The 19,666-nt window shown below is 50.0% G+C and overlaps 1 protein-coding gene across 4 annotated transcripts in view; it reads left to right on the forward strand.

Annotated features, from left to right (window-relative positions):
• Window positions 1–19,666, forward strand: part of LOC116958960 (protein CEPU-1) — a 344,224-nt gene that overhangs the window by 261,014 nt on the left and 63,544 nt on the right. The gene's annotated exons all lie outside the window — the stretch shown is intronic.

Here is a 19,666-nt window from a genome sequence, read left to right on the forward strand (position 1 = left end):
CTGGCAATCGTAGAAATGAGTTGGAAGAGCTAATTTCCTCCCAAGCTGTGCAAACTCTCCACAGTTGATCAGACACTCGAACGACCACGCAGAGCTGCGCGCGGCTCCCGCGGCAGCCCGGACACCCTCCGGCTGCAGCCAGCCCCAGGGAGGCATCGGGAGCAGATTTACGATCCTCCTCCCTACACGCCTCCACGGATGGGGAATTTTCCCCCCAACAATTAAACCCAAGCAGTAAATTGACTTTGCAGGTAGGATTGGGGGGGCTCGGCTGCAGGATGGGGAGATGCTTTCCTTCCAGGCTGAGCTCCCCAGCTGTGCTCATGCTGCACATCCAAGTTATATCTGTCCTCTAGGTTGTTTGGGTTTTGTTTGTTTGTTTGTTTGTTTTTAAAAAATACTTTGCTTGCTAGCTGTCATACGGTACTTCTTAAGAGCATAAAAATCATCCTACTTCCTCAGGCTTTGCGTTGTGCTGGTCGTAAAATCGGGGAGCCCTCCCCTACAGGTGAATGCGGCTCCGTTGTGCTTCCAGGGAAAAAAATGAGGCTGCATCTGCTTCTCATGCACCGGGTATCGTCTCGCAGCACAAGCTGGGGCCGCTTCCAGGTCACTTGGCACATCACAAGTGTTTGATGCATCCTCTGAAGGGACAACAAAGGTGTGAACCTGTCAGGGAGCAAAAACACAAATAACCAGAAATAGATTTTTAGTTGATTATTTTTATTTTTTCTTTAAGTGCAAGTGTAAAAAAAAAAAAAACATGGAAGCACTTCTTTTGGGCCCTCACTAGCTCAGTGCCAGCAGGGTAATAGTAGCATCAGGGCACTGCAGGCAAGGAGGGAAAAATATTTAAATTATTAGAAGCAAAAATTAGTTTACTGCAAGACAGATCCAATGGAGAGGAGGTGACTGGAGCACTGGCTGTGCCTTTTCTTTGGGAGCTTTGGATGCCAGACTGATCCCACCGTGCGTGTTCTGTGGCATTGCTCCCTGCAGAGAAACTTCCATAAGGAAATCTTCTAGTTGAGAGACAAGGCCAAATCCTGACGAACATATTGTTTGTGAGCAAACACCAACAGCTAGCTTCTCAGCTGCTGCAAATGACATAGCCATGTGGTGACTTCCACCGAGCTCTATCAAATCCTCGCTTGTCTTTATATGCATCAGCTATTAACATGTTGCTCCTGACGATGCATTTATGGGTTGAGCCAGTGCTGTATCTATGAGGTAGTGATGGAGCTGAGGGTCAGATCGGTAAAGACTTTCCCTAGTCCCTTAACTCTCACGTTTTCTTTTGAAAATAAATCCCCTCTGTGTTCCTGGCTGCTTTTGCAGGGCCTCAAGCGTTTGTGCCAACCCTCCTTTTCTCTGTCTTGCCACCAAAACTGCAGGCAGTCTGAGCTCAGATTTCGGATTTCCCATCCCAGGCATGGATAAAGGGGCTCAGGGGCTGAGCGTTACCTCAGTAAGGAGATCAGGATTAGGTCTGGTGGGTGTTTTGTCCATGAGAGGGTCTCGGTGCTGAGAAGAGGTGAGGACAAGTCACGGTCCCTCCCCATCGTCCTTTTTGCTGCTGCGAGCAGCAAGGTTGTGGCAGCATGGCTGGAGGGGAGGATGCAGAGGGAGGAGGGGAGGGAGCAGGGCTGCCTCTGGGATTGCCACCTTTGGGATTGCGGTGGGAAGGGGAGCTGCTGGCATCCCCATCTTGCAGAAAAACGTGGTGCTGGTCCCCTCCCGCCTGCACACGGGCAGAGTGACAGCCCTTTCTGCTCCCCTTTCCTGCTGCGGGCTGCAAAAAGGTTCTGAAGTGCCATTAAAAAGCATCTCCCAGCTCTTCTGGGTGTGCTCGGAGATCAGGGTGAGCTTGTGGGTGACATCCTGAGGGGTGCTGAGCCCCTGCGCCTCCCTGAGCATCAGTGCCCCCAGACAGTTTCAGTGCGGAGCTTGCCTGAAGAGGGGCTGTCGGGATTAGTCTCCTCGACTGGCTCCGCTTCCAGAGGCTCAGAATCAAAGAGGATTTGCCCAGTGATAAAGCAAATCTTAAACAGCACATTTGTTTACTTGCGAATCACGACCGTTTCTGTGCGCCCAGGCCAAGCTTTGCATCGCGTTTGCGGGCAGCAGAGACCAAGGGCACTTGCTCAGCAAGCGAACAGCTCTGTTGGGTGCAAACGTCCTTCCTCATTAAGCACGGGGAGAAACAAAGTGCAGCGAGGCATTGGGGGCTGTTGTGTCTTCCACTGCACTTTGCAAGGGGTGCTCTGTGCAAGGGATGCTCTGTGCAAGGGATGCTCTGTGCAAGGGATGCTCTTTGCAAGGGATGCTCTGTGCAAGGGATGCTCTGTGCAAGGGATGCTCTGTGCAAGGGATGCTCTGTGCAAGGGATGCTCTGTGCAAGGGATGCTCTGTGCAAGGGATGCTCTGTGCAAGAGATGCTCTTTGCCCGTCTGCATCCATCTGGAGGAATAGCTCCTTGCCTGCTCTTGAGGAGTTTTCCTCCACGCAGTCTCTTGCAGGAGCCTCTGCTATGGGGTGGGCGAGCTGATGGCTGCAGCGGCGGGGAGAGCAGCATGGGGGAGAGGGTTGGAGGCTTACGAAATCTGGGCGTGTTTTCTTCTTTTGGACAACTAGCTTATTCTCTGAAAATGTAGTTGTGGGTTGGCCAGCCCCATCTGTGAAGCCCTGCCAAATCTGGTGAAGAGTTTCAGCCAAGAAAGAAAGAAAGAAAAGGGAAAATTAAAAAGCCTGGAAAACGTCCATTTTCAAAACCACTTTTCAAAACAAACATTTCAGGTCTTTCTTTCCAAATTACGTTTTCTTTTGACATTTGCCTGTTTAATACTATGTATTTTTAAAGGGTTTGGAGAAGATGACCTCAAGCACTTAGATTATTTGACTTGTTGCTTCTGTGTGGGAAATATTTTTGCTCCCCAGACACAAAGCTACGGGAAAAGGAGATCCAGTCTGCTCAGGGACCTGCTTGGTGCTTGTACAGTGACTTTTGCAACCCGTGTGTCTGTGTTGGTGGGATGGCTTAAGGACTTGCTTGGGGAAGGCAGACAAATGGTCGAACGTCTGCTCCAGTTTTTAAGCTGAAAATTGAAATTGGGAGCCACGAGTTGCAAAAGTGGCTGGGTTTTGTGGAAGAGCTGAGCTACACCTCTTTGTGTTCCTACTCCCCCTTTCAATACCTCTCTTCCCTGGTATCTCCTCTTCCTCAACAGCCTTGGTTTCCCATCGGCTTTTCTGCAAGAGCCATGAGCCCCAGAATAGCGTCGCCGATCCATTCTCACTACCAAATTATAATGGGGAAGAGGGAATAACTGAGGGTGGTGGTTGCCAACATCTGGGGCCATGCTCTCGTGACCGTAAGCAGGTGGAATCATGTCGTAATTTCAGTTGGATGAGTCTTCTTGGACGTCAGTCTGGTTGAACCTCCTGCTGACGGTCCATAGCGCTGGTGTTAGTTTGCCTCATGCTTTAAAACTGCTTTACCTGCAAACCACAGGGCATTCCAATAAAAGAGGCCTCCGGACCAGTGAATGCAAGGAGGCCTTGCAGTCAGCAGCTTGCTGCAGCAGTTTATTTGCCTAAATATGCCATTGATTTGTTTGGGCTGCATCCCGACTGTGTGGGCTTTGTAAGTCAATACAACTCCAGTCCTACTCACCACGCTTGGTAATTGCTAGGTAGTAGATTGTATTTAGAAAATGGAACGCGGAGGGTGCGTGTGTGCTTGAAGAACAGGCTCTGGGAGGGTGACGGCCAGGAGGTGAGCAGGGTGGAGGCTTGATGGGGTGTTGCACGGGTTGGAGGGCAGAAGGGGGAGGAGGGCAGCGAGGGCACGGCGCTTCCAGGCTGCACGAGGAAGATGAGGGAGAGCCCTGGTTGTGTCCGCTTTGCTCCTCCTGGCCACGTCCGTGAGTCTGTGCTTTCTGAGTATTGGAAGTCTCCATCGGCTACACTTACAAGTGTCTGTACTAACCCCAAAATAAAACATTATGGGTGGCAAAGGGGTTAAATAGCAGGGCACGGTCAAGTGGGATTGCTTTTTCTTTTCCCCTTCTCTTAAGAAAATGTCTCTGAAAGCAGACGATTGTAAATACTCCATTTTTTTCCCATAGAAATGCCAGATTTTCGTCAGGTACCTGCAAGTCCTCCTCGCCAACACAACGTAAAGCTCCCCGAACCTGTTCAGAACTGAGGCAGGAGTATTTAAGAGGTCTGTTTCTCAGCAAAAAATCAGATATTGCTTCGAAAATAATTCTTTACATAAGTTCACTGAACAACAGGCACACAGGCAGGTTATACGTGCACCCCTATGCGTCTGTTTTTCCTTTCGTGCTCGTTGCCCGCTGCCTTCAAGGGGATTTGCAAGTCCAGCCGCTGATCTGGGAGCTTTACTTCTGCCCTCAACACGCAGGGGCTTGGTAATTTTTGCAGTTTAAATGCCTTCCCCCCCCTCCATTAATGCGCAGTACGTGGAGAGCTTCGCGATGGGGTGTTGGCAGCCGAGGCCCTGGTCCCGCACAGACGCTGATTTACAGCACTCTGCATCCTCACACAGGGTTGTGCTGGTGGATATTTTTTTTTTTTTTTTTAATGTCGGTACTTATTAGCTGCCTTCCATCTAGTGTCACTGTCACATCCACATCCGCTGCCGATTGCTGAGGAATAAATATAATTAAAAAATGAAATGAATCAGCATCTCCCTAGGACTGAGGGAAAGAAAAAGCAGTGTGTGTGCTGCTACTCCCCCGTCTTGCTGGGCCTGCTGCATCCCTTCAGTGTCTGAATCTATTCCCCCTACCAGCCTTTAGTCTATCTTTGCTGGAGCACAAATAAAGTATGTAACAAGAGTCTTTCAGGTCCAGTAGAAACACAGAGGGAAGTAGTCAGCGTTAGCCAAAGGAAGCCAGCAAAGGATGAAACAGGGTTGAAAAAAAGCTGTTTCCAGGCAGGGAGAAGGTGCTAATTAAATTAAAATTGAGATTTCTGCCACTCATTTCTGAGTAAATCTGGGAAAAAAAAAACAAAAAAACAAAAAAACAAAAAAAAAAAAAAAAAAAAAAAACAAAAAAAAAACCAAAACCAAACAAAACTAATAAACCAAAACTTTAAAAATAATTTTAGAAATAAAACAAAACAAATCCCAGAAAGCAGGTGGGGAGGGGGGGGGTGGCTGCAATCATCCGCCCGGCGCCTCAATCCGAGCACGTGTGTTCCTGCGTCTGCCGGAGCCCTTTGGAGATGCCTTCCCTTTGATGCGGTGATTGATTCCCCCGAGGGACAGGTGAACACTACCTGGGGAAGCAATTTATGATTATTTTTAGCTCAGTGAACACAGAGGGGGATTCCCTGGGCAGGGCTGAGCCCTGCCTGCCTTAACCCCTCGCAGCCCATCCCCTCCTCGGCACCGTGGGTTTGGTGGGAGGATGTCAAAGCAGGTAGGAGGAGGGGTGGAGGAAATCTCTTGTAGAGGGCAGAGCGAATAGTTTAGAAAAAACAGGAGTTGAGGTTGGAAGTGGTGCTGGCATTGATGGCAGTATCCAAAAAAGAAAAAAAAATCATTCAGGTTCAGCTCGCAAACAAAACGTTTTGAAATGTCACCGGATTTAAAATCCAGGAAAATATTCTGACTGGATTTCACTCTTTTGCCTCGACAAAATCAAAGTAGTGTTCTGTTTGCTTTTGAGCTTTCAGATTTATGGCTGATATAAAGCAAATGTAAAGGAAAGGTTGCAGCAAAAGACTGTTTTAAACATAAGAGTTTAGAATTAAAAAACAGAACGAAAAGGTGGGAGATGTGGTGTGTCCGTGGAAATATATTGGTGCTTCTCCATTTGCAAGACTGGGATTGAGTAACAACAAGAGCGCTTTCTGCAGAGCATCTCGTCCATCCCTAATGATGAGATGGGGAGGGAGGGAGCCAGAGCTCCTGGGTGCTTCTCCAAACTCCGGGAAAAGCTTGGGCTTGGGCCAAGGTTTTTGGATGGGCTTTCTGAGCTCTCAGCAGCCCGCCGGCATGATTCCCACCACCCCGGTGCGATGCAGGAACGCGGGGAGGAGCGACGGCGCCGCTCCGTCTCGCCTTGGGGTGGATTTTCCCATCCCTCCGGGGTTGGCCTTCATCGCGGCGAACCCGCTCTAATTGGCGAGGAATCGGTCCTGAAATGTCACGGGAAGATTTATATCGCAGCACAGCCTCTCCAGGTGCTAATTTCACTCTTGGAGAATGGCTCCTGGAGAAAATCATCTCAGGCTTGCCTGCTCTCTCTTCCCTCCCTCCCCTGCCTTCTTTTTCCCTTTTTATTCTCCAAACTCTTGGTGGATCCTGGAGGGCTGGGAGGCTTTGGGTGAGTTCTAGCGATGTCCGCTACCCGCCCTGCAGGGAGAGATAATTCTGCCTGCAGCAAAAAGTGTGTGGGGGGGAATAACAGAAAATGTCATTGCGCATGTGACTTAGGGATGGGATGCAGCTTTTCAGTTTTGGTGGCACAGAAAAACTTATGGATGGATTAGAAACGTGGCAGTGTGGCTGCTGGGGGACTTCCAGCAAGCGGCCTGCCGTGGGGCACGGAGCTTCACAGCCCTGACAAGGGGAGAAACCCCAAATTTCCTCCCCTCCCCCCCCCCCCCAAGTAAATTAAAAAACCTCAATTAGCCCCCAGTGTGGCAGTAGGTTATGGGAACGGGCCACTCTTGATGGTTTTGATCTAGCCAGCCTAATTCCGGGAGCCCTGTGCAAGGTAGCCCCAACGGAGGTGGCTGTATGTAATCGATGATATGTTTTCGTCAAGCAGGACAAGTTTTTTCCTTCCCCTGACTGAAACAGCAATATTGATCTTCTTGGTCAGTTACATAAAGACCATCTGCATTAATCTGATTTAATGGGGATTTAGCTGGCACGGGCGTGAACCTGTTACTCTTCTAATCTCATTTCAGCAACACGTTGCTGCTTTTTAAAATACTGTTTTCCTTCCTCCCATCTCTGCTGTCCCAGTCTATTTGGATCAGCCTTTTCCTGGCCGGTTCCTTACTTGGTTTTTCAGCTTCTCCATGTTCTTCTTTCTTTTCCCTTCTGGGTGTGTTTCCAGTGGCTTAACCATCCCAATGGCCCGAGTGCTCCCAGCAGCCCCCAAACCCTTCTGCGTTTAGGCTTGCATCCCAAAACCTGGACCACGTCTGCTTATTTCTCCCTTATTTACGCAAGGTCTGGTGGCATCCAGCTGACCTCTCCTGCCCCCAGCCCTTTCTCAGAAGCTCCTGGACCATGTATTGAGGTCCACAAATTCAATCTCTGCTGCTGCAGCCCCGGAGGTGAGAGGGAGCTGGGATTTGCATCGTGGCTGCAGCACCAGATTGCCTGATTATCGGTGATGCAGCGGAGCTGGGAGGCCTGATGGGTTTTCTCACCTCCAGATGGTGAATACTATGAAAAGTACATGAGTATCAGGGGAGGGAAGATCAAACACCATATTTTTGGCGCTTCTGCTGGAGGCTGGGGAGTTGCTAGGACCGAGCAGCGAGAGGCAAATTAAAACCTTGCATTAATTCCATTAACTATGATCATCATCTCACCAGGGATGAATTTAACCGCTCGCCATTAGTCTTATTATAGGCAAAAAGGTTGGCGTCAAGATGCCCACGCAACATTAACTCGACCCCATAACGGAGACACGTCGTGACCCCACCTGCGCGTTGTGCTTCCCCTCTGGAGCCTTCCCCGTGTTTCTGTGACTGTGTGATGAACCCACGGACCCTCCCATCCCTCCTCCTTCTGCCTCCCCGGGCAGGTGAGCGAGGAAGGTGTTAAAACCAGTTTTAATTTGCCGAGCGACCACCGTGGCAGGCAGGGCTGCTGCTCCCCGCGGTCTCGCTGTTGAGCCAAGTGCAAATCCGTCGGAAACGCGCGGTTGCCACTTCTGGAGCTCAGCGTTCTGTTCCGGAGGTGGCAGCGGGTGGGAGCTCTTGGGGGGGGGGGGGGGTGCAGTTTGGGGCGTTGCTGAGCCCGGTTGGTGTGCGAGGGGAGGCCGGTGTGTTTTGCACGTGCTGGTACCTGTTTGCTGTGGTGGTTTTAGCTCTTGGTGCGGTGCTCACCCTCTTGAGGGGTGGGCAGGAGCGCTGCTTGTTTCAAAACCCCTCTGTAAGCTACTACAGAACTAAGGTGCTGGTAGAACCAGGCTTTTCCCACCTTGCAAAGACACCAAGGAGCTGGCCCAAAGGCTGCCTCTACCCCATGGCCATAGAGGTCCCCAAGCCTCTGGGAACCACATAGCCTGAGATCTTCCCCGAGCCAGGAGACACCATCTAGTTGGGGTTTCTGACCCTACCAGGGCTGATCCGTGCTCAAAACATCATGCAAAATCCATGCTGGGGCTCCCCTGCCCCTCCGGCATTTCCCCGAGCTCCCGTGGCAGGTCTTTGGACTGAGCACATCCCTCTGCTCGGCTGGGAGGTGGTAGGTTTGGGATCATCTTCTCTTCCTTGGGTGAGGTTTTGGTTTAATCCTTGTTTTCCCCGTTGCCCTGGCAACACTGGAGCGAGGACAGTGAGGGGAGGAAGGAGACCTGGGCGACCCACGCACCAGGGCGGCTGTGGGAGCATCTCCTGCTGCACCGTGGGGGTCAGCCGGGAGGGTTATGGGGCTGGGATCCCCGAGCGGGAGGTTATTTGCAACTTTTCGCAATTGGGGAACCTCTGGAAGGACGACTTCAGCTGATGGGTGAAGGAGGAGACAGAGAGGTGCAAAATCAGCTGGGCAAGTGCCAGCAAAGGAGACATGGCTCATAACACTCCTCCAGGTGTTATTTGAGGGAGCTGCGTTTCTCTTGTTAAACCAGCAAAAATTGCTGATTTTTTTTTAATTCCCTTCTGGCCATCTCTGCTCTCCCCCTTGTCCATCCACCCCGCTGACGTGCTCTGCGTACAACAGGGGGCTTGTTTCGGCTTCCCGGGTCCCTCTGGGAGGAGGACTGGGGCTGGTGCAACCAGTTTCTGGTCCGTCCCACCCCAGGTGTGACGTAAAGCTCCTCAGACCCACCCTGGGGTCTTTCCTGTCCCCTCCAGGGTGTCTCAGAGCCATCCCCACTTGCTGCAAAGCCTAGCTCGGCTCTGTCAGCCAGGTCCTCGCTGCCTGGGTGGGCTTGTCATCGTTGGGAGGGTCAAAAGCCTCCGGGCCATGGTGGGACATGTCTGTCACAAGCCACGTCCCCCTTTTTTTGGCTTTGCATCCATCCTTCGTGCTCCGTATTGGCAGATATCTGCAGCTCAGGGTTGCCAGGTAAAAGCGACATCCCAGACAAGCCCAGGGCTCTGAGATCGGACGGGCAACAGGAGAGGAGCGGGATGGGGCTGATAGCACAGAGATCAGCAGGGTTTGTTTTTTTTTTTTTTTTTAATCCGTGCCCCATGGCTTTGGGGTCAGAGGGAGCTTGTCGCCGCTGGGCGAGGCAGCTCTTTGCAGCGGGGTGCATAACTTGTTGGGGAGCATGGGCGAGTTACAAGTCTGCAGTGGGCAATTTTTCCTTCTCTTTTGCATGGATTACACTTGTTCTCTGCTTGGCCTTTTCAGCGGGGAGAACAGTTTGGATACACATTACCTCCACAGCAAAGTGTGCTCTAATTGGCCAAGAATTGGTCCCAAAATGTCAGAGAAAGATTTATTTCCCAGTGCAGCCTCTCCAGGTACTAATTTTTCTATGGGCCGCCAGATAATGGCTCCAGTGCACAATAGCTCAGAGTCCCTAATCAGGATACAGAGCTGTAATTGGGTTGAAGGGATTTAAAATCATTAAAGCCACATTCAAGGGGAATAAAAAAGGAACCCCCACCTTTCTTTTCTCTCCCCCACCCCGCAAGACAGAGTGACTGTGTTTAATGAGCAGCTCCTGGCATATCACTTATGATATTCTGGTAATTGTGTCGGCAGCAGAGCAGCCCAAGAGGAGGTTACTGAGCATTCAGAAGTCTGAAAGTCTCAGATCCTGCCATTTTGGTGATTTTTGTGTCCGGCACCCAGCCCTGCATTGCCAGCAGGTGCAGTGAGTCCAGCTCTGTGCATCTCCAAGTCCTTTGTTACTTCAGGATCTGAGGGTCCTCCAGCCTTGGCAGCACCTACCCTTGGGTGCAGAGTGAGGTCAAGGTCATTATCCTAATTTTGTGGATGATTCTGGGCCCACACTGGTGTTTTGGTGTCGTCCCATTGGTGAGGACTGGTAAAAATCAGTGGTTCTGCAGTGAGTGAAGAGTGGTGGGCAGGGAGCTGGAGGGGAGCAAAATTGCTTGGTCTTGCTTTAATTTGCTTTGATTTCTCCCTTCTTCAGCATCCCGCTTCACGCTTTTACTTGTCAAATTTCCTCCTTTTCACATCAAACCACTTCTCCGGTGTTTGGAGACCTTTTAAATTCCAGATCTGTCCCTCCAAAGCCCTCGCAAAGCCACCGGCTCGGTGTCACCCAGCCCTTGTAAAATGTTTGTCTCCTCTCTGATAGTCCGTGAAAATGGGGATGGCTGTGGGGGCCAGGCAGGCCCTGGCAGAGCCGCCTGCTCTCGCAGCCGAGATGGTGTCAGAATGTAAATGGAAATACGAGAAGTTTTGTTTGGGTCAAATGAAACATTTTGCTTGACCCTGCAGGATATATATTTTTCTTTTCTTCACCCCTGGGATTTTTTATTTTTTATTTTTTTTTCCCCTTCTATTTGCTCATCCACCAAAACCACATTATTGACACAACTCTACTGGAAATGCAATGGCTTTTGTCTCTTAAGCAGCACTGCTGTTGAATTAACACCATTATCTGGTGTACTACAACTTCAGGTATTCATTTCCCCGAAGCCGCGGGGTACACCGCTGCACCCTCGGCTCCTCTGGAAGGATCATGGGGAAGGTGACATCAAGAGACTCACCGGTGGTGGGGAAAATGCGATGTCCAGGTTTAATTGGCAATGATTGTTTTGTCTTCTGTACAAAAGCAGCAAATCCCCAGAAGCTGGTCGGGAGCACAGCTGTTTATGGTGAACAGAAGCTGCTGCTTATCTCCTTGTAGCAACCTGTCTCCAGGAGATCACGGCTTAATTAATTCGCGTGTTATCGAGAGTGAAATTGTACAGACATTGTTTAAGGAAAAAAAAAAAAAAAAAATTAAAAATAAGAAGAGATAAAGTAGGGAAGGAAGGAGGTGACCTGGGAGCCAAGTTGAGTGAACTCTATAGAGAGCCAAGGCACGTGGCTGCTGGAGGCGGTGGGTGAATTTGCGCGTGAATTTGCTCAGTGCTGCTCTGGCCTCTCTGCCCCATGGATTTGGAGATGGGGAGCAAACCCTGCTCCTCCCCGGGGCCGTGGGGCCCGGCTGCGGCGGGCACATCTTCCCGGGGATGTAATGAGAGGGATTGCTGAAGGAAATTGCAAAGTAGCATTTCAGCGAGGGATGGGGAGTCACTTAGAGTGCACGCCGAGGGAAATTTGACAGCCTTCCCCATTCATCGCTCAAAGTGCTCTGCAGATCAAAGGCAGAGAGACAATAATACATTTTGAACTAAGAACATTAATTTGTATCCAGAGCATTTTAATAAATAATTTTTAAAAATCCAGTTCAGCCCTGTCATCTCAAGCCAATTCCACTTAATATCCAGCCTTTTGACTGACATATTTTTAACACCGTAATTAGCATGTATGGCTCTTAAAAGCCTTCGCCGGTATTTCAGGCCTTCTCTGCATTACAGCATCTTCTCTCCCCTCCTCCCAGCCCTCTTTTTTCGATATTGTTATTCCATTTGTAGTTGTTTATTGTGCCTGCTGAGACAGATTAAAGACAGGAAGGAGACTGAGAGTTGTTCTTAGGGGCTCCTGCGCGGTAAGGAGTAAGCGCGACGGAGCTCACGGATTGAAAACACGGAGCCTCACTTTTAAAACCATGTGTCTGAAGAGTGGAGGTGGTTTCTGAAGCATTTCATTGTTGCTTTGTCGGGTCTTTCTTGTTCAATTTGGGGTTTTTTTGGTGTGGGTTTTTTATTTTTCCTTTGGACAGGGAAGAGTGTGAAGGGTTTCTTTTTCCTTAGTGAAAGCCGAGTTTCTTGTATTAACCACATACAACTGAGAGCTGGGCTTAAAAGGAAAATAAGAGAGGTTATGAAACACTTGGTCATATTGTAAGGTTTGGCAGCACCGAGAAATATCCTCATGTGTTATTGCACAGAACAAAGCTTCGTGTGCTCCATCCGAGGATGAAAGCGGGTCCAGCAGCAGGCAAACACAGCACAGTCCCCTTATTTCCTCTTGCAAGTCTTTAAGTGGGATGTAAATTGTATATAGCGCAGGCGTGCTTAGATCCGAGTCTCCTTCCTCCAGCAGAAATTGCCAGTGAGCGGTGGAGACGTTTGCCAGTTCCCATTTGTGTGCGTGATCTGATACACAGAAGGAGCACGATTTTGTTTTCCTAAGCCACTGGAGTGTGAGCCGGCGGGGAACCAGACCTTGTCCAGAGAAACGGAGGTGCCAAATGCTTTCTTGTAGTGATTTTTGTTCCACTTCACTGTTGGCTAAGGACGGGCCCAAAGCAAAATCCCAGCTCTGAGCAAAAGCCTGAAGGCTGAACCGGCTCCCAGACTGCGGTTGCTGCTTATCTCAGCCGCGATAGGTATCAAACCTGGAAACCTGTGTCTCTTCTCTGTCGCAGCGCCTGACCTTTGGAGCATAATTGCCCTGTCCTGCAGAGGTGTAAGCCTCGGGGGGGCATTCCTCTATCTCTAAATCTGCGAGCATTTCTGTGCTGGAAGACTTAATGCTTTGCAGCGAGCACTGTGTACCTAACAATCTGCCTGGGTACCTGGGAGCTAGGCAGGTGTTATCCTTTCTGTTTTGCCCCAGGATGAAAATCAAAGCGAGGAGAGCCGGTGCCGGGCTTTCAGGCAAAGCAACGCCAAGCCCTGCCTTGCCATTTGAGATGTGCTCATGCAGACCCGCGCCCTGCAAGTAGCCAGAGGGGCCAGCATTGAAGCCGGCGTGCTGCCCGCCTGCACCGATTTGGGGTGCCTCTTGCACACAGGGAGGGGGGGGGGGGGGGGGTCAGGGGTGCTCAGGCTCCCCGAACCTCTGGTAGGCCCCCAGCTCCTCCACACTCACGGGTTGTTATTTGCTCCCTCCCACTCGTTATTCCTACCGTGGCACCTCGGGGTGGCGGATGCTTTTTGGGGGAGGGGGGAATGCTCCCCGTGCCCCAGCGTGCCGCAGCAGCCCTGCCAGCTGACGGTTTTGACAGGATGATGGGCTTTGGCATCTTCTCTCCCCTTCGCCAGCTTGTGGCCGGGCCCACGGAGGCTTGCAATAAAGTTTAGGGCTTGCGTCTGGCTTAATATTGGCGCTTGCCGCCGCTTCTCCCTGCTCCAGCGGTGTTTCTTGTCGCTGGCTCGTGGCTGGTTCGCAGCTGCAGCGTGCTAACCTTCGCCCTGATGGGGGTAATTATTCTGCGGGCCCCAGAAGTTGGGGTAGAGTTAAAGCTGTGCTGCAATTTGCTCGCGGAGCGAGGCTAAAATCCCTCCCTCCTCTCTGCTTTTCGTGTTGAAGATTGCGTTCTGTCGCTGGGTTTGGTGCCTGGTTTGCAGGAGGCAGCTGCGGTTCCTTGTAGTCTTTTGTTTTCCGATTGCCTCTTTGGAGATAAATACTAACATCCACCGAGGAATGATGGGGAAGCTCTTCTTTGTAAAGCCTCGCTTTCCTTTCTTTCTGGAGTCCCTGCAAAATGGCAGGCGCTCTTTTCCTGCGTCCTAAGTGCACCCACTTACCCAGGTTCCTGGTATTTTGGGAGGAAATCCGTTTATTCGCAGTTAGGCTGAGTAGGAGGCTGGATACCTGTTTCTCCCTGTTGGCTCTGTGCCAGTTCGGAGCCCTTTGACTGGACTCTTAGACCTAGAAGGGGCTTACGTGCAACTTGCAGATTGCAAAAAATTGGCAATTTTTGATGCAGTGCCCGAGATGAGCCAGTGTGGTTGTTCCATCCCACCGCTCTGGTTTCCGCCACCGTGAGCTACACAGACAGGCTGGTAAGAGATGTGGGCACAAGACACGGTGTTTCATAAAAAAACCAAAACAAAACAAAACCAAACAATCTGTTTGATTATTGTATTTTTTTTTTTTTTCAAATTATTGTTGTCATTGTCTGATGAGCAGAGATTTCTTCAGCAGGCTCCTAGCCCCAGGATCACCCAAGGCTGGTGTCACCCAGGTGAAGGTGACACTTTATCCCTAAAGTCCCAGGCTCAGAGGTTGGGTTTGCTGTGGATCAGCTTTCGTACAAGATGAGGGAGGGGAAACCAAAGCAAACAACAATGAGTTATGAAAGTTGAGCAGGACAAGGAAAGTTCAGGCTGCTCTGTAATGTCAAGGTGAGCAAGGCAATGGCATTTACGTTGGAGATATCCGGGACTCAGGATCTGGGATTAGTGTCAGCTCTCCTGTAGCAAGCTAAATTAGGAATGCAGAGGCTGTCTCTGTTTATGATACGGGGTTGTTAGGCGCTTCAGGTACTGTCATTCTTATTTAAGGATATATTTAAGGATTAACAGTAAGAAGTCCAGCATTAGCAGGGGAGAAATGAATGTTAGTGAGCTTAGGCTTGGAGGGCTTATTTTTGATCATCATCATGTGAGCTGCTTTAGGAGAGATGAGCTCCAAGATGGGGGGGGGGCGTTGTGTTTAGAGATTCTTGTATTTTTGCAGGAAAAGAAAACCTTTTGCAAGTTTAGGGATCAGAACTTAGCGACAATGATGGCTGTATGGGTAAAGCCATATAACTCCCTAAAGCTGGAGCCTTTGCCAGGCTGAGGATCTGGCTCACAGGATGCCGCTTATTTTTAGCCTCTTTTTTTTTTTTTTTTTTTTTTCCTTTTCTCTTTTTTCTCATGCAGAATATGCATGATCAAACAATGTCCACAGATTTCTTTGTTGTCTGAAATCATTCAGTGTTTTTAATTGGCAACCTTTCTGTTTTGCCTTGATCACAGTTGACTGCAAGTAGGTTACATTTGCTATGCGCGCTGTCTCGGGCACTTGGGCTGGCTTGGGGAAGTTATCTCCTGATGCTGCTCTTTTCGACTGGGTGCAGGCACAACGATTTTCTTCCTGCCAACCATCTTCTTCCATGTAAACTCCCCGTTTCACTTTCCCTGGCTTTGGCTTTGTTATCTGCTGCCCACAAGCACTGGCACCGCTGAAAAGCTGTTGAAGATTCACAGCTCTTCACATCCCAAGATTAAAAAGGCTCCTCTTAAAACAGAAATGGGCGCAAAGAGTGTTTCTTTTGTGTGGTGAGTTAAGTCGGTGCTGATGGCTGAGACGCAGAAAGAGGGAGGTCTCACCACGCCTTCACATCTGTTTTAAGGAGGAGCTTAAAATGTGCATCCCGGGCTCCTGTCTTTGAAGTCTCAGTGATTCTTGCCATTTGATTATTTTATTTTTTTTTTCCCCAAATTATTATTTTTAAACTTTATAATTGTCAGGTCTGGCTTAGCCTTTGGGGTGGGTTGAGCTCCAACCCTCTGGGTGTGAGCCCTTGGTGAAACCCTTGCTGGCTGCTGGGGTGGGACCACACAGCTCTGGTCCATGAAGAAGAGGGTGGCCGGGCTGAAGGCAGGGGACAGAAGTGGAAAGGGGACCCCATTTTTTGTTAAGGATCGGTGACGGACCTCATGGCCTGCTGGGTGGATGTATCCACCTCTTAACCAAGCTGGACAACTAGTGAGTCTCCATTACTTATGCGCTTCCCGAAGCTGAAACAATTGCTATTATCCCACGTAATATTGCATGACCTACATTTCAATTTGAAAGCCTCCAGCTAATAATTAGTTTGAATTTTGATTTATAAATAAACACATTTATATTCTAGTTTTTAAAGCAGGGGAAGAAAGCAATGTCCCACATCTTCCTGCCAGTCTCTACTTTCCCCCTGTTCCTCTGACTTTGGGGATGGGCAGGGAGGCAGGAGTGGATTTGCTGGGCTAAGGGAGGGTTTGGATTCCGCTGGGCGTTTTCCTGGAAAACTGCAGGAGCCTCAGTGCGTGGGAGTTTTGGGCCATCTGGATAAATAGGGTCAAGCTCCACGTTGGCAGCGATGAGGCGGCGCGGCGCGGCGGAGCAGCTTGGCCTCGCCAAAGGAGCTGCGGAGCGCGGCAGATCGGTGCCCAAAAGCACCCAGCAGAAGGCACATCCTTTATTTTCCCTTCCCCGGCTCTCCCGGCGTTGTTGCCTCTTCTCCTCCTCCTCCTCCTCGCCCTCCATCTGCCCGCGCGGCCGCATCTGAAGGCACAGGGACTTGGCATGTGTGCGCGGGCAGGGGTTCGTCAGTCACCAAACGCGTCAGGTGTTAATTAGCAGCCGTGGGGAAGAGTGGGGGGGGACCGTGGCTTGTGAGGAGACCTGATCCTCACCCGGAGGGGAGAGATGTGGCTGGGCTGCAGCCCGTTCTCAGCTCCGGGAGGCGGGAGCTCGGATCGCATCGGCACCGGTGGGCACGCGCGACGGCAGCTTTCCCCGGCACGTCCGCGGCGGTTGGAAACGCCTCCTGAGCTGCCTTTCTCCAGGCACCGCCGGGCTTTCTGTCGCTGGAGGTAGAAAATGCAGAAAGCTGTCATGGTCATAATGCTTATACAAAATCCCGGCGTCCTCATTCAGTCATTCGTTGTCCGAGCTTTCCCCTGTACTTTGGCTTGGCCTCCGGTCTCCTTTTCTCATGGCGTGGTACCGCGTGCACAGGCCTGGTGGGTTTTTTGGAGGGTTTTTTTTGGTTTGTTTTTTTTTTTTGCTTTTAAGAGAGAGGGAATTCTAAAGCTGCCAGAGCTGCATCTCTGGGAGACACATCCTTTGCTTGGGCCAGGTTGTCCCTTCCTACCCGGTACCAACCCGCACCCATCCTTCTCCCTCTTGCTTCCAGCAACAGTCACCCGGCGTGGCCATGGGCTGGATCATCGAAATGTGTTTTTATAGGCAGATCTCGCGACACAAGTGGCTGAACCTGGGACTTGATCCAAAGCTGATGTAAAAAAAGAAGAAAAACAAACCAAAACCACAACAAAAGCCTGCAGTTCTTAATACAAAAATGTCCCTTAACACACCTGGCTGTACAGTGTGGCACTGCATGGGTAATTGTCATTCCGCTCCAAGCTGATGATGTGTGTATGCCTCGAAGCAAGACAATTGGTAGCCTTTGTAATTTCCTTTATGGCAAAAAATAAGAACAACAACAACAAAAAAAATCCAATCAAACTTAATAAGAACGAGATCGATAGAGTTCTGTGGAAATTAGTGTGAAATCCTATAGAAAAGGGTAGACGATGAGGTGTCCCCGGTGGGATCCCACAGGTGAGTTTTGCCGTGCCACGGGAAGGTTTTCGTTCTCCAGTTGCTTTGGTAGCTCTTGCCCATAAGGTGTTATCCTAAGCGATGCCACTTCAGGTGCTATTTTTATTCAGGAAAATGTCAAATCCTTTCTTGGAACTTAGTGACTTGTTGTCTTGGTAATTTCTTGCAGAAACAAGATCTATAAAAATCCCCTATTTTCTTGGTGCTAGGCTTTTCTTGTCTATTTCGGATGTAAATATTTTTCAGAATCAGGGGAAAAAAAAAAAAAAAAGGGAACCGCTGTAATAGGACACGAGCAGTGTAATTTCTCCCCCAGAATGGATCATGTGGGGCTTCTCGAGGCACAGATGTAAGCAGGGAAGTGGCTGTATCCACTTATATTTATGATACTGTCTCAATGTCCTTTGAATAGGAGTCCTTGTATGCCAAGATCATATCTGGCCCCATTCTTTCTTCATGCACTGTTTCCTAATCTGTAGCCCAGCTCTCTGGGAGCTGGAAATCCAGCGATGAGCAGGGTTATATTCATTCTGAATAGAGAGTGGCTGTGGGGAGGGAAACCTTTATGCTTTTTTTTTTTTTTTTTCTTGAAATTTCTGGCAAAGATTGACATTTTCAACACCAAATAATCGCTTCGGGAACAGCGCGTTTCCAAACCCAAGCCATTGTGAGTCACCTGCAAACAAAAAGAATAAAATCATACGGTGCCTCTGATAACACCAAGATACTCCACTCTTTTTCTGCGCTTGGAGGAGGTTGGGGTTGGTTCGTGCAATACCTCTGCCAGCTCCAGAGAGGGAATTTCTGCTCCTGCCTGGTGGTTTCCTGCAGAAGGTGGTTGGTTCTGTCTTGTCCTAGCGAGGTTGGAAGCTCCAGGCAGTGGTGGTGGTGGAGGAGGAGGAAGAGCAGAGCCTTGCTCTTGCTGTGATCGGTGTTGACATCTGCGTCCGTGGGTTGGGTCTCCCCTCAAGGTGCAAGAAGAGTGGGTGCTGTGAGGAAGGCAGGGGCTGGTTTTGGGGTGCTCGTGCCATCATTCAGGCTACTGGGCTTCAGCGCGTTTTAAGCGTGATGCAAGGGAAAAGCAAGGCGGGAGCTGCATGGCCCTTCTTGGGAGGGAGGGAGATGATGAGCGGTGTCTCTCCAATCACAACAAGATCCCCCGAGTCCGAAAGGAGCAAGGCTTGGGCACGGAAGCCAGAGCTGCCCTAATAAAACATTTACTGGGGTTTGGAGACCTGTTCGCTCCGACACAGTGCATACATATTAAATGATCAAAGTTTCCATGCCTTTGGAGGAGCCGGCTGCTAATCTAATTCAACCCTTGGGCTTTGCTCACCACTGACTCTGCATGAAAGCAAACTGCGGCTCTGTTTTCCTATTTAAAAGATTTCTGAGCTAATCCAGGCAGGTCGCAGTTCAGAAAGCAATAGGATCTGGCCTCTTAAAGGCTTTGGCAAGGAGGGGCTTGGGAAGGTGGGTCAAGGATGGATTGGTCTCCATCTCTCAAGTCCTGTCCACCTCTGACTCTGCTGCAGACTTTCTGGGTGCTGCTGTGGTCTCTCCCCTTCCTCCTCGTCCCGTTCTTCCCTCCCCAAATCGCTCCAGCCCACATCCCATTACCTGGCCCACGAAGGGCTCCGCTGGCTTTTTAGATCCCAGCCTGAGTTGCAAAGCACTGCCAGTGGATTAAAACCGAAGCAAAAGAAAAAAAAAAAAAAAAAAAAAAAGCAATCCCACCCTCTTTAGATTTATAAACTGAGCACACTCGAGCTGGAAGGTGCCAAGGAGGAAAAGGAAAACACAAAGCCCCCGGGGTGCCGTTTTTCAAAGCAATGCAGCCCTTTATTTGACTGCCTACACTTGTTTTAGCTATGCAGGGAAGTGAGGAGGTAAAAAGCCTGCTGGGGCTGCTCTTTTGGAGGCACTGGGGTCTCCCTTGGGCAGCAGCTGGTGCTGAGCCGGCTCAGCACCTCTGCAAACCGCCGGCTATCCCATCATCTGCTGCTTTTGTGGAGCAAATACCTCACCTACTGATTCTCACTGCTCCAGTGGTTTGGGACTGATGGGTTTGGCTTTCCACTTGGTTACAGCATCTTTTCTGCTTCTCAAGAGTCTCCCGTGTCTTTCATGTAATTCCTTAACTAGTTTCCATTTACTGATAGTCCCTTTCTTTTAAGGTACTTGAATCTGTTTGATCATCAACAAATTTCTCTTTCTGTTCCTCTGATAAAAAAATTAAATCTGGGCACTTTTTGAAAGCTTCCTCCCCACTCCCCCCCCCCCGCCCCCCCCTTCCTCTTTCTCCTTCCA

This window comes from Tyto alba, unplaced genomic scaffold (assembly GCF_018691265.1).
Source record: "Tyto alba isolate M040663 unplaced genomic scaffold, T.alba_DEE_v4.0 Super-Scaffold_32, whole genome shotgun sequence".
In the NCBI taxonomy this organism is placed as follows: Eukaryota; Metazoa; Chordata; class Aves; order Strigiformes; family Tytonidae; genus Tyto; species Tyto alba.